This window comes from Symsagittifera roscoffensis, chromosome 4, assembly GCF_963678635.1.
Source record: "Symsagittifera roscoffensis chromosome 4, txSymRosc1.1, whole genome shotgun sequence".
Taxonomy (NCBI): domain Eukaryota; kingdom Metazoa; phylum Xenacoelomorpha; order Acoela; family Convolutidae; genus Symsagittifera; species Symsagittifera roscoffensis.
The window spans coordinates 60586968-60602377 of record NC_087065.1 but is presented as its reverse complement, the minus strand read 5'-3'; the positions used below and the strand labels follow the sequence as shown (position 1 = coordinate 60602377).

Below are 15410 nucleotides of genomic sequence, written 5' to 3'. Positions count from 1 at the left end.
TTGAAATCGGTTTTAGTTAAGATACTTTCGGCTAAAATTATGCTGCCAATTTCCCTTCTCACTTTAGCAAGCTGAATTCTGCTTTGGTTAAGATACTTTCGGCTAGAGTTATGTTGCCAATAATGATACCAATATCCTTACTTAGTTAGATCTTTGCTACCGGTGTTACGTTACGTTTGAGAAGTTACGTTATCTAGTGGTAGTCCGCTGTCGATTTCCCGTCTGAAAATGCATTTAACAAGTTGCATTTCTTTACTTGTACTATACAGAACGTACTATAGAGAAAAGTACAAGCTTCGAAGTTAAAGCTTTGTTTTTCTTATTGTTCTGTTGTCTCATCTTAAAGGGCATAATGGATCAGATGATTGCATTTTTTACCTTGCTGATGATACTTCAGCGCGTACCGCATCTTGAACAATTTTTAATTTCGAGAATTTTATTCAGTAAATCCTGATACAGTAAGCACTCAAAAAATGATCTAAAGCAAAAACAAGGACCTGCAAGTTGTGCATAAAAATCCACGTGCAAAGTTTTCTGCTAATGAATTCGAAAATAATGCAAAAAAAGGAAAACGTTTTTCTGAAAGCTTTTTCGTTTTTTTTTTTGTCCTGTAGTTTCAATTTAAAGGGCGAATGAATCAGATGAAACCGCCAACATTGAGAAGTGAAACCGCCAACATTGAATACAAAATAGACGCAAAATTGGTTTATAAGTTAAAGGGAAAAATCGATTTCAATCAAATTAATTTGGAAAACGGAAAACTCAAGACCATTTTTTTCTCGACGCTGAGGTAACGTGTCCCAGTTTTCTTAATGCGCAACGAGAAAAAGGCTTTAAAAACACCACACTTGACTTTATACGAGCGTTATCTGAGGAATTGTTCGGAAAAACGACCAACCAATGCCATACTCAGGGGCGAATCTAGGATTTTCTAAAGGGGGGGGGCGGGTTTTCAAAACAAATTTGAAAATTTTGACGACCTTTTTTTTTTTAGGTCGACCAAATTGATTTTTCGAGCTCTCCCAAAGCACTGTTTTGCGGCTCTTTTTCCTTTTCCCCCCACCTGCAATTTTTTACTTGTAAATTTATTGACCACATTGTCCGATTGTTATGAAAACATTGTTACGATTGTTATGCAGACCAATAAGGCCACGACAAACATATTCACGAAAAAACAGTAAAAAAAAAGCCGTTTTTGGGCACTTTTTGAAAAATTTTGACAAAAAAATTGCGTTTTTTTGGCGCGCGCTCCCCCTCAAAGTTAGTATATATTGGCGCCCTTAGAAAAATTTTAGTGTCGGTCGGCCAAAATTAGATTTCTAAAAAAGTATCAAAGGGGGACCCTTTGGGTCGGTAGGGGGTCGAATCCCTGAAGGGGGGAGCATCCGCCCGCTCCCCGCCCCTGGCCATACTAACAAAAAAAAACAGGAAAAACCGGTGATTTTTAAAATTGTTTCAAAATTTTCCAGGTGAAGAAGTTTATTGAGTTTTTGAAAAGGTGATTACTTTGATCATAAAACAGCAACAATTTTTGAAGCCACTGCTAACACTTTTCAAACCTCTTCAAATAAGCCACTCGCGTTCAGCAGCCCGAAATGAACGTAGTTTTATGCAGGAAAAACTTCTGGAATCGATTTCATTTAAGAAAACTTTGTGTCGTTGTCTTTCATCAGTATGACTGTGAGAGTGCCAAAACTTCGAGTTTTGGGTTTACTTTACTTTCTCGTTATTTAAGTTGCGTAAAATCTAGTATTAAATATTTTTTCTTCCTACTCCCTCATTGCTAAAGGGCATTATAAATCTAATGTTTATCAAAATTTTAGAGTATTATATAACAATCAGCAGCTATTTTACAATTAGCAACTATCCGGCTATTTTACTCAAAGGAATAACGAATAAATTAGTAATATCAATTGAAAAGTTTGAGTATAAAAACATAGGGGAACCATTTAAACTTTTCTTGAGATATGAAAGTGATAAGTAAAAAACTACCAATTCAGTTTTTCTTTAGACTTCAAAACGTCATGAAAAATCTGGAAAATTCAAAAGAACTTGTCATCAGACTATATCAATTAAGATTATTCAATTCATCAAATAAAAAGTTTTTGCTAGACAAAAAACTCGTCTTCAAACATCATCTTAAAATTATTTTTATTTTTCAAAATGTTCTTTATATGAGAGCTGTACCAATTTGAAACAACATACAAAAACCTAAAATAATTTCAAATGCTCTTACCAACAAAGCTGTTTATTTCAGCCAATACAATTTTTTTTTCAAAAACCTTACGTTAAAGATAAAACTTTGCAGCTAATGGAAAAGTTACGACGGGTACCGAACTTTACTCGCAATTTCACGTCTGATCATACAATTGTCAGACACTCGCTTTTTTCCAGATCTGTGCATATCTCTTTCACATGTGATCACTTCTGCCGTTTGCAGACTATACCTGATTCAGACATGACTATACCTGATCAGACATGACTAAACCTGGTCAGACATGACTATACATGATCAGACATGACTATACCTGGTCAGACATGACTATACCTGGTCAGACATGACTATACCTGCTTCAGATCTAATCATGTAGAAAACTTTCTACAGATCAATTAGAAAGCGCCATGTAACGGCAGAAATACAGATGGTTATAATGTAGTCCACTAGTCTTACAATAAAATTACAAGCCGGCAGTGTATTGTGATAAGGCAAAGAATCATAATGAATGCCTATTTTTAACTATTTACCTTGATCTTGTATAAAATGTTTCGGGAGCGACCTAGCTCCCAATCCAAGCGGATAGTTTAAAAGTTTTATGGTGCAAGCTGTTGTTTTCTTGTTGTGTCTGAGGCATGTAGCAGAAAAATCCTTTGTTTCAGTTATCGCTTTTCGGCCTTTTGGCTAAGATCATTTCTCTTCTCACTTTAGCAAGTTGGTTTTGGCTTTTGACTTAGATCATTCTCATCTTGCTGCCAATTTTCCTTCTCACTTTATAAGTTGAATTCGGCTTTGGTTAAGATACTTTCGGCTAAAATTATGCTGCCAATTTCCCTTCTCACTTTAGCAAGCTGAATTCGGCTTTGGTTAAGATACTTTCGGCTAAAGTTATGTTGCCAATAATGATGCCAATTTCCTTACTTAGTTAGATCTTTGCAACCGGTCTTAAGTTACGTTCGAGAAGCTACTTTATCTAGTGCTAGTTCGCTGTCAATTTCCCGTCTTAAAATGCATTTAACAAGTTGCATATCTTTACTTATACTATACAGAACTGAGAATAATCTTCGCATAATATATGCTCAGTTGAGAACTAAGTTGGATTAATAAATTGATCCTTTTTTAGCTGTCATGTCTTCGAGTTACACCTTTAAGAACTTAACTTTCGAATACGTTTTAAATAACACAAATTTAGGTACGATTGCCCGAGTGCCATTTCCCACGACTTGGCACATGAGCTGCAGCGATTGCGATGCAGTCATCGAGGAAGCGTCGTTTAAACGCGATATCATCCACCACGCAAAGAAGAGACATTCTATAGATCTGCATAACGTTCTTTTTGAATGCAAATTCTGTAAGGAAGCCTTTTCAGATCAAACAAAAGCGACAACGCATCAGGCGACTCATTTCGAGGATCCTTTATTTGAAATGGAAACCTACCCATGCAGTTCCTGTAACCGAGCCACAACCGTCAAGGCAAAGTAGCCCGTCCAATTGAACAGCACGGATGCTCTCTATCTTCATCCATGCGAGGATCTCAGTAACCGGTTCCGAGTCCCCCAATCCCGCAATTTTCCGACTCGGAGGACCCCTCGAGCACGAATTAAGACTGTGAACGCCCTGATGAAGTCCCCCACCACCGCAAATTACACGATCGGTCGACCCCCCGGGCATTAACCAGCGCTACGAATGCCCCGATGAAGTGGACGAAGTCTTCAACGCCGATCAATGGCTGGATACGCTCATTACCGCAAACTCCAAGACGTCAAGAAAACAGCATCCTATGCAGAATTCGCTATCCGAGGTAGAGATCCAAAAGTTGTACTGCACCAACATGATGAGGGCCATAGATTACATTGAGGGGCACCAAAAAATTCTGTGTAGAGTTAACCCAGACGAACTGAAGTCTCAAATGACCGTCCAACTTGGCTCAAAACCAGTAACCCCCCCCCCCACCCCTGTGCCGAATACGTGGAGGCAATGCTGGAGGAATAGAGAAGCACTGTCACGGCCCTTCTCCGAACAAGAAGTAAAAGCAGCCCTTGATCATGCATCATCTGCTCCTGGCCCCGATGGGTGGACCTACGCTAATTTAGCTCAATTAAAAGGTTTCGTGCCAGCCTTTACGTCCGGATTGCACCAGCTAGCAGCTTCAGGGGACACGCCTGATAGGTGGAGGAATTCTTCTTCTGTTTAAAAAGCCCAACGAACTCCAAGAGGGAATGCACAAGGTCCTGAAAAAATTTCGCTCAAATTTTAGATCAAACGTGACATGCAAACTTCTCATGTCAATGATCTGCAAATGACTATCCTCGTGGCTCGAGAGGAACAATGGCATCTCCCACGGGCAGCGAGCTGTTTTTTCCAGAAAAGGCGTTATGGAGAACACGTTTATCGTAGCTGAGTCCTTACGCTCGAAGAAAGGTGTCCTCTATCTTGACCTTAGCCATGCGTTTAACAGTGTGGAACACTCAACCATTTCCGAAGCTCTACGACAAAGCCATTGCCCAGAATGGATTATACGAATCATACAATCCGTTTACTCAGATTGTACTACACAGCCTACCGACCTATCAGGCAAGACACTCTGTGACCCAGTGAAAATTTCCAGAGGTGTTAGGCAAGGCTGTCCACTCAGCGCTCTGTTATTTAATGTGGTCCTTGTGTTGGAGGACGCATCCGAATTGTGTGGTCCGGCAGTTGTGTTGGAGGACGCATCCGAAGCACCGGGGATCCTGCAGAAAATAGTTGACTGCGCCAATTCACTAGGTTTAACCTTCAACCCTGCCAAAGACGGAGCTGCAAACATCTCCAAGCCACTCACCATTGGTGACCAATTGGTACCAGTGGTGACCGAGGAAAAAGCCTACAAGTATCTTGGAACGACCGTATTCCCGTCAATAGTTGGAGGACTCGAGTCCTGCTTCGAGAGAGCTTGAGCCTTAGCACAGCTAATAGAAGATTTTCAGCTCTCCCTTATGCAAAAGTTACATGCTCTCAGAACTAAGACTATTCCAATGTTATACCATCTGCTAGCGTATTCATTTACCAACCAGAACCAACTCCATAGGATGAACCGATCACTGCGAAAGATGGCAAAACGCATCCTTTGTCTACCTGAGAAAGCAACTACGGCCTACATCAATTTGAACCGTTTATACGGAGGACCTGGACTTTCTGACTTGGTCATAACAAAAGCAAGAATGACACTGAAATCGTTCGTCAATGCTTACAATATCAAAGACTCTCTGGAAACGCTGACCCGGAAATTGCTTCTTCATGGATCATCGGATGAAGAGGTGATACGCGCAAAAAACCAGAATAAAAGATGGACTCTCGGAGATTGCCAAAGAAACTTCTCTAGCCCTGCAACGAAAACGCAAGTACTTGAAACTGAACATCAAAGTAGAACTGCACAATGACAGGTTGAACATACAACTTGCAGATATGGGCTATCGAAACCCATGGCCAATGCTCCACTCCCTAATGACATAAAGGAGTCTTACAATCTTATTAGAGGCTCGAGACCAAGGCCGTTACTGGAGAAGCCTCAGCTCATCGCCTGTTGCGTCTAAGGCGCTATACAGTTTCCACACCTAATTTTGCGACTGGCGCTTCATTCATTGTGCTAGGCTTTACGCGGAGCAATCAACTGGTGTAAAAACAAAGACGCGACCTGCCGCCGCTGCCAATTGAATCAAGAGACACTAAATCATGTGATCAATAATTGTCCAGTCAACCGTAAGTCAGTAAAAAGCAGACACGACGAGGCACGGAATCTGATTGAAGCAAGTATACCTGCACATTATGCCATCATCAAAGAGCAACGTTTTGGGAATCTGCAGCCCGACCTGATTGTTCAAAATAACGAAAAGCAGACAACACTCATCCTCGATATCAAAGTTTAAGGAGAAGCCACAGAAACTGATGAACAGCACGAGACTGACATGGCAACCAAATATGATGCACTGAGATGTGCTTTCAACATTTACGGCCATAAAACTTCCGTCCATTCTGTTCAACTTGGGCCCTAGGCACTGTTCGACGCTGCACTCGAACCTTTTTCGAACGACTGCTCAACTCAAGAAGGAAGAGCAACACCCTTGTGAGAAAACTGGCCAACCAAAACGTCCACTATGCACGGAACTTTGCAGTTGGACACATCACCGGAAACGCCAAAACTTATATGATTGTGACTTACATAAAAAAAATTATCTTCACCGAAGGCTATTAGCTGTTTCAAACATCCCAAATGTTGATCAACTTCAATATAAACTAAAATTTTCAAACTTGCTTTGATTTCAAATTTTCATTTTCTACTATTTTGAGTGTCCTTGTAATTTAACCCCTGTTTTTGCTTATTATGATTCTGAGGAATTAAATCTTTCATCTGTTTTTGTCAGCTTAATATCTGGCACATTGGGCATTGCCTGGCACCAATATTTATCTGATTTTTGCTTCTCGAGTTAACACCGAAGCTTGCTTTGGTTGACTCATGGATTGTCCCGGTCTTACACATCCATAATGATATGTCTGCTTCAAGTCTTATCATGCAATTTGAGGCATGATTTTGTCTGGTCCAGGTATGATCATGTAAAGTCCGGTATGATCATGCCTGCTTCAGGTATGATCATGTAAAGTCAGGTATGATCATGTCTGGTTCAGCTATGATCATGTCTGGTCCAGGTATGATCATGTAAAGTCAGATCTGAAATATACCTGGGACAGGCCTGATCATACCTGGGCCAGAGTGAAGCAGACATGATCATACCTCTCTTTTTTTACAGTTATCATATCTGTTCGTGTCTGATTCAGACATGTACAGCAAAAAAAAAGAGACATGCCATAGGACTGATACAGATCTGAAAGTTGTATGAATTTTCGATGTCCAGATTTGAATTTAACTAAAATTTTCAGTACGGGGAAGACAAAACTTAAATATATCTGAATTTTTTAAAATTTAAATGTTGTAGACTATTAGATTTTTTTATTTTAATTTATTTTAGCAATATACATACAATTTATTTTTAATCTATTAGTAATGTGTTTTTTTTTTACAGATTCGCATTGTGATTTTGATATATTCGTCAAATTTGCTTTTTTTCAAACCAAATAACACCACTTTAGAGATGGGAAAAACTGTGGCTTGTGGTGTATCTTTACTGACAAACTGTGTCTTCCTCAAAACATGCTTGTGTGGATTCAGGTGAGGAATGATATATATAAGTTCTACTGGTCTGAACTTTTTTGTTTTTGAAAGTAAAAGAGACATTGATGAGAGGCTGAACTCCCCTCATTTGTAACGTTAATTCATTTGTAACGTTAGTATGGTGATTATTAGTTCATTAGTGCTCCTTCACGCAGTTTTTATCATCTAATTCAGTTTCTTTTTACTGAAAAAGTAGCCGGAAATTTGGAAAACTAATGAAAAATGTTTTGGAGTCGTTTTGATATACTTTTTTTCAAAATGCAGTAGCAGGCCCTCCTTTTTCAGCAACAGGCCCTCCTTTTTTAGCAACTGGCTCTCCTTTTTGAGACGATATTTGAGATATATTTGTTTTTTTTTTAAATCTGTCTGGGGAGTAATATAGCTGGTTTTATTCGCAAAAATTGCATTGAAAATCGAAACAATTTTTTTTTACTTGTGTGTCAAATTACTAGAATGTCTACTTTCTACTCTGTAACCATACTCTAAGATCTATTAAAATCATTAGCTAGATAATTCTTGTTAATCTTACCATTAAAATTTTTTCGTTTTCAGAAATATCAGGCAGGACTCCGAAAAAAGTCAATTGAACATTACAGAAAATGTCTACTTCATTTTGTCTGAGTAAACAGTTTCGCTAATTGAAAGGAAGGTTGTTTATAATAACATAACAACAATATTTGAGCAGCAGTCATTCGATATCCACTATCACTTCTGATTTTCTCCATCAAAATTTTTTAGTTTTCTAGTTTTCAAACAAAATCTGCGATGTCGGCATATCTAGCCCTAGGTGATTAGCTCTATCTGAACTTTAATTTTCTAGGTTTATTTTCATTTAATATTGCCATCTTTCTCTTTCCGTTTTCATAGTCTCAAAATACTTTTGAAAAAAAAATACTAAAGTTCGCTAAGAGCTTCTGCCCAATGAGTCGTACTTAACATGAGCGTGAAGACTGCTTTAGAATCAATTTAGGTCAGCCAAAATATATTTCAGCTTGATTGTACCTGGTTTTTATCGAGGTATTTGACGTCATTTAGATATGCCGCCTGCAGAAGCAAATTGATGATACAAATTCATAATCGCATATGTTATAGCTACCGAAATGTAACGCATTTTCACTGATAGTTCTGACCGCAACAAGCAAAATTTTGAACGGGGAGAATTGGTACGTGTAAGTGGGCTGATTTTCAGCCGACTATAATTTTTCATTTTATCCATGGGTCGTTCTAATCATTTCCGAACCTCCGACGGATAACTTTCAGCAGTAGCGGCTTCAAAGCGGGTAGTCCAGCAAATCACCACCAAAAGGTTTACGGAATATCGTATTGGTCAATCCTACTCTACGGAATTTCGTATAGGTCAATCCACTTTAAGTTTGACAAAAACGTCTTGGGTGCCGATACGTTCTATTTTGATGGGCGCCAAATAAAGCATTTTTCTAAACAACATTTTAAAAAGTGCTACAAAATGACATTTTTGGCACGCGTTCGCTTTTTTTTGCAAAACAGTGTCTATATAGTATTCAAAAAATCGATCTGGTCGACCTAAAATTAGCCAATAGACCTTAGAATAGAAATAGACGCTACAATTTCAGCTCAGTAATGGTTCCGGCTTTCGAAGAAAGTGACGGAATATTTGTGAGCTGGGTGTTTTTTTGCTCCAGACTAATTGGATCTTGTATCTAGATACTGATGACATGAGCTCAACTTTTTTCAAAAATAAATTGAAAGCATAGCTCATGAAAAAAAATCCGAGATTATCCAGCCCTCGAAACTGAAAAGTTCGCCAGAAAAAAAAACGATATGATCGTTCAGATATAAAAATCACTTTAGATAAACCTGCCTTTCAATCATTATGCAATAATGGTATCAGAAAAATGTATATTTGCAAAAAATTGTATCAGAGAAATGTATAAATGCAAAAAACACGTCTCTGTGGTTGTACAAATATACAATGAGGCTTATGGTAGATCAATTTTGCGCCGCTGCTATCTTGGAAATTGTTTCTTTGTAAATTTTACTTTTTTTATGTATCGTTTTTCTGCGTTTTGTCTATTTGTGGATGGAAACTGTCGAAAATTCAACCTGACATAAAAAAAAATTCTGAAAAACTGGTAATTGTTCCAATTTTTGTAACGAAAGTAATGGAATATTTGTGCTCGGGTTGGTTTTATTTCTTCAGGCAAATTTCGAATTTGTAACTAACCAATTTTGATGAGTTTGTTATTTCTGAAAAAGTATTGTTGTCCTAATTTCAAATTCAAAACGATACCTGTGATCGTTTTCGGTAAATCTATCATTTTGTTCTTTATATGGCGTGTCGGGTTGATTTTCACAAAAAAAAGTCTCAAATGTTTTATTTATATATTTTTTTCATTTTATTTTACTACATTTAATTTTTTCATGTTACTACTGCACCATAGTTCCTAAAAGGCAGTCGGAACATTCAGGGCTTTACCTTGATACGAGCAGTCTTGTTGTTCCGACTTTCGATACGAAAATAACGGAATATTTGTGCTCGGGGTGGGTCAATTACATGACAGTCGAAACATTCAGGGCTTTACTTTGATATTTGGGCAGTCCTATATGTTTTAAGATGATTGTTCCACGAAACAGAGGAATAATTTATGAGCTTTTCAGATTTTATGGAAAGCTGTTTTTGTGGGCCTGGCTAAGAATTGCATGTATTTTTTGGTTGTTTTTCTGAGCATGGTATTAATTTTTTGCTTTCAAGTAACGAGCCCAGATCATAGCAGATTCTTAAAATGGGATGTGGAGTTTTAGCCATTCCTCAGCCGCTCCCATAGATTTATCCCCAGGTCGGATAAACTGTAAAACTGATTCTGTATAAAGTTTTTCTTTCATACAAAAGCACAGACTGTAATCGTTTGAAATATTCCATACAATTTGTATTTTGACGCTCTACAAAATTAGTTATTTGAATTTTTCAATTGTGTTTTGATAATAAAATCTGAACTCTGTTATGTAGGTGATATTACCTTGATATATCATCCCCTGGTTGTTTTTCTCTTTAAGTATGAACAAAAATTACAATGTGATTTGGTTTCTTAACTTCTTAAGCAACGAATAGGTCCAGAAATGATTGAGCTCTAAATAGCTAATTTTGAATCAAAAGGCATCCAAAATTTGAGCACTGCCTTGCAAATTTATCACAGTAATACTTAGAAACTGATATTACCTTAAATTTTTTATTAGCAGAATAACGCTTCCAGTTTGCAAAAAGCTGTGATTTCGTCAAATTTTCTGCTGGTATTTTTTTAATGATGATTTCGCCCTGTTTTGACCAACTTTACTTGTTTTGGTTGATCTTAAACAATTTTTTCCCAAAACTAAGTTGAAAATTTTCAAAAATTTCTAATTTGTGTTATAATTTCGTTTGGACATTTATAGTTTTCATCAAATGATATAGCTTATCGAAAAATGAATATAATTGAGTTTAATTTTTGTACAGACTTAATTTTTGTTCCATTTTTGTATAGTTATAAAAACGATCGGCTGCTCCAATAAAAGCCAAAAAAATTCAAAGCATCCGTCATTCATCATTGTTCAAACAAAACATCTGCTAATCCAATTGTCAAAAATATCAGAATTTATTTATTAAATTAATCTTTTATTTTAAATTAGCTTTTTTTTTAAAAAAAAGTAGCATTGATACACTTATAATATTCTTAAAAAATTCAAGAATGATTCATCCAAAAAAATGAAACCGGACCTCGAGCCTCTTAATTTTATCTCCTGCATTCCAGTTTCATAAATATATCACGTGACACGTGTCTGAAATTGAACCCTTATTTGCCAGTTAACATTACCACAGTGGCAATGAATGAACTTGTGGCTATTATTCCCTCTAGTACCCCAAAATTGTGAACAAACCCAGTTTAATATGCGTTCTGTGTCGATGCATGAATAGACCGTAATTTCCTGTTTTGATCATAATAGACTTTTACTGCAGGTGGGCAATCGGACAAATTGGATGGTGGTGCATAAACCCGAAGTATGAACCAGCTAATAATAAAACAGCCGAATTTTATGAGCAGAAAAGTTGTTATTATGTAATAATTATTTATCTATTATGGAGTCTTTTTAACTATTTTTTTCCATTTTGCGGGGGGGGGGGGGGGGGATTCGTTAATAGGAAAAAAGGTACCAAAGGGAGGGGATAGTTAAAGAGATCCCTTTTATGTAGCAATTATGTAACAGGGTTATAAAAACCCAGCATTTTTCAACACAAATGAACCAATTTTCGATTATATTGTGAACTACTATTTCGGTTGATTTCGACTTCGGCTGCTTTTTCAAAATTCATTGATTAGAATTCATTGGCACTATTTCATTGGTGTCTATGGCTAGTTTATAGCAGACAACTTGTTGGCATAAAAATGAAAATTCTAACCTGTTAGCTGTACTTTTTTGTTTTCGCTTAAGTAACTATTGGCGGAATTTTTTGCAATACGCGGAAGCAATGGCCATCCATATTTATTAATCACAAGCCTTCCTTAAATTCATCTCGTCAATAAATCCTACTCGGTTATATTATTGGCCTGAAATATATCGAATCAACTGTTTTTTGTTCGCTGCAATGCTTGTAAGAATTTGGTCTGTTTAAAATCCTAGTGCAGATTTGACTTTGCTCCAAATATTCATTTTAGTTACCTTTTATATAGTCAGAAACAGAAATACCATTTGTCTCTTTTATCGCATTTTGTGAATCTATCCTGGGATTAACTCTCCTTTGTTGCAGACTGCAGTCGATAATAGGCAGAAACAATGATTATTCTGATATGAAATATCGTCAGACCATTCCACTTAGTGAGTTTTTACAATTAAAATTGGTTTTTCTTGGCTAGAAGTGGTACAACACCCACTCTAAAGCAACGTGCATAGTATGTATTGAGCTGACAACTATTCGAATCAGAGGGGGAAACCGTAGCCGTTTCAGCATCAATGATCCTTGAAATATATTGAAAATGGCCTAATTTTTATAGCCAGAAAAGAATTTTTTTCCAAGAAAAGTTTCATCATAAGCATCTCATATCTTAGGATTTTGTTGCTTAAATCTGCTCTAGGCAATATTTCAATGCAAAAACTAATCCTCGCATTCAAAAGATCAAATGCTTGCCTTGGGCAAAAACATTTGGTATAATGGTATGTTATGTGATGATGCCTTTTCGAATTCTTAGACTTTTCCATCTGTTTTAATGGATTTTGAATTTAAATGATCTTATCTTAAACAACCTCAAATACAAATTGATTTTCTTTTACTTTCAATAGTGACATAACGTCGTTTAGTCGACATGCAATCAATCTCTGTCAACAGAGGACTAAAGGAAATCATTGCTGTCCTTTTAACATTTTAAGCAAAATCTGGTACATTTTTATTGCTTTTTCAATCGTGAAATTGCGTCATTTGGAACGACAAACAAGCTCACTATGGCGCTTACTCACGATGAAAACAATCAAGCAAACGTCTTCTGAAAATCTCCAAGTAATTTTTCCATTCTTTTTTAAATGTCTCTTCTGTTATAAAGTTGCTGTTTTATTCCTTGGAGGGAAAAGAGAAACAAAGATAGCTCTGTGGCAGTACACAACGCAAACCGCAATCAAACCACTCCGAGTTACCTTTCCTAATGGTAAGATGCTCTGTTAACAGAAAATACCAATAGCCGAAAATAACCGAAAACAATTTCAATAAAAAACTTCATTTTTGTTACGATTTGCGAAAAAAAAATTTATTAGGGATTGTTAATTAAATTTTTTTGAAAAAATTATAAAAAGTGACTTATTCTATAGCAATTTTTCACCTGGTGCGGTAAGCTTGTGCTATGTAAATGAGTCTATACACATATCTGTATTGATTGGGAGCGATATGTATTATACTACGCTTGTCTTTTCCATAGCCATTTTTGTGAATTTCAAGCGGAAAACAACCCTATGTGTTGTTGCCTATTCTTTGATTTATCTTTTATTTTTGCTATTCATTTACCATCGCAATACTCAATTCAACACAATCTTTCAATGTCAAACAGATGATAAACTGTGCTTGTATTTTTCATGGCTGACTTCCACGTTTTGATCGATTTCAACTTGAATGGGTTGTCAAGCTAATTCTTCAATTCAGCATTTTTCATTGGTAGGTAAGTTATTTGAAGAAACATGATTTTGAAAATTATTAAGTGTACTTAGAATGATCAGATCAGGGCAAAAACATTAGTTTTCTGACTCTCTATTGGAAATTGATGTAGTTTGAGGAAAAAATTGTTAAACTTCCAAAATTAAAATATTTATCTTTTCGTATTATTTTTGTCTTAATTCGACTATTCTTACTATATATCTAATGCATAAAGTTTTAAGCAGTAGTTGAAAAAGTTTAGGTTGAAAAATTCATTTTTTAGAACAAAATTCCTTACTCGTCTAACTGATCTTTCTGCAGTATTTTTGTGCTGATTAATTTTTTAACAGAAAGCTGGGAATTGAACTTTGAAAAAGTTGAACAATGTAAAATTTTGATTATTGAACAAATAAGACTTTTTGGCAAACTTTTATCGTAAAATTTCAGCGGGATAATTTCAGATTAAATTACTTGTTTTGGTTATAATAGGCTAATTAATGGGAAGAAAGTGCAGTCTTTGAAATCTTCATTGCCGAAAAACCTCCATTAATAAAGATTTTAAACTTCATACATATGAGCTTTAGAGTACAGTTGCATCCAAAATGTTGTTTCTTTCGGGTAGCAGCAAGCTAAAGAGATTGAAAAAAAATGCCTACCATTCGTAAAAATAAGGCGGGAAATAGCCAAATTAAGCGGAAAGTGGAACCGTGTAGTTTTATTAATCCTGATTAAGAGTCAATCAACGTGGTTAAAATTCGTTAATAGGTCGTTTTTTCCTTTGTAAAAAGGAAGCGAAACTCGACTATTGAACAAAAAATACTAGAATCACGAAAACCGCGAGTGACTTCTTCTTTCAAAAGTGGATTTTAATTTTCAGACTTCCCCGCGGCAAAATTTTACTTTTTGATCCATTTTTCTCAAATTGGGTTAATTCTATCAAAAAAGTGACGATAATAAGTTGTTCTTGAAGTTCAAAGAGCTTTACGGCCAATTATGTTCCTCTTTGAAACTCGAAAGTTGATTTTTTTTTTTCAAAAAGACTAGTTAGTATTTTTTTCTGTTTTCTTGCATTCATTGAATTTTTTCCAACTGCCAGTTAGCTGTTTTTAAATTTCAATAAATTACAAACTAAATCGGTGGAATTTTGTTGAGAACAGAAATAGATACTACAATTTCAGCGCAGTATTTGTTCCGACTTTCGAAGAAAGTGATGGAATCATTGTGCTCGGGGGCGTTTTTTTTTCTGCAGACAGAATTGTATCTTGTATTTAGATATAAATGTCATGAGCTAAAGCTTTTTGAAAACTGAAAGTATAGCCCATCAATTTATTTTTTGTATTTATCAATCATCTCAGGCAAAAAAAAAGTTCTTGATTATCCAGACCTCGTTACTGAAAATTTCACCGGAAAAAAAAGCAATATAAACATTCAGATATGAAGAGCGTTTGATTTACCTGCCTTTCAATCACCTGCCTTTGATTTACCTGCCTTTCAATCACGATGCAATTATTATATCAGAAAAGCGTATGAATGCAAAATTTTCAGTCATCACGTCTCTGCGGTTGCACAATTATACAACAAGTTTTTTGGTAGATCAATTTCGCGCCGCTGATATCTTGGAAAAAGTTTGCTAGTGTATTTAAGTTTTTTTTAATTGCACTTTTAAGTTTAAGTTTATTTAAGTGTGTATTTAAGTTTTTTTTAATTGTATTTAAGTTTTTTTTAATATTACACTTTTACTGCAGTCCGTCCAAATATGGAGACAAGGTATCGAAATTTCAACGTGGTATAAAAAAAACAGGTAGTTTGGTTGGCGAGAAAGTGATCATGTAATATACCTCACTTTTTTGAACCTTCATTTT

The 15410-nt window shown here is 36.0% G+C and overlaps 1 non-coding gene across 1 annotated transcript; it reads left to right on the top strand.

Moving 5' to 3' along the window:
- The first annotated feature begins 6556 nt into the window (after positions 1-6556).
- Positions 6557-6754, top strand: LOC134845328 (U2 spliceosomal RNA). The gene has a single exon (XR_010162743.1). It is a non-coding gene; the product is annotated as a U2 spliceosomal RNA (small nuclear RNA).
- Positions 6755-15410: the final 8656 nt, after the last annotated feature.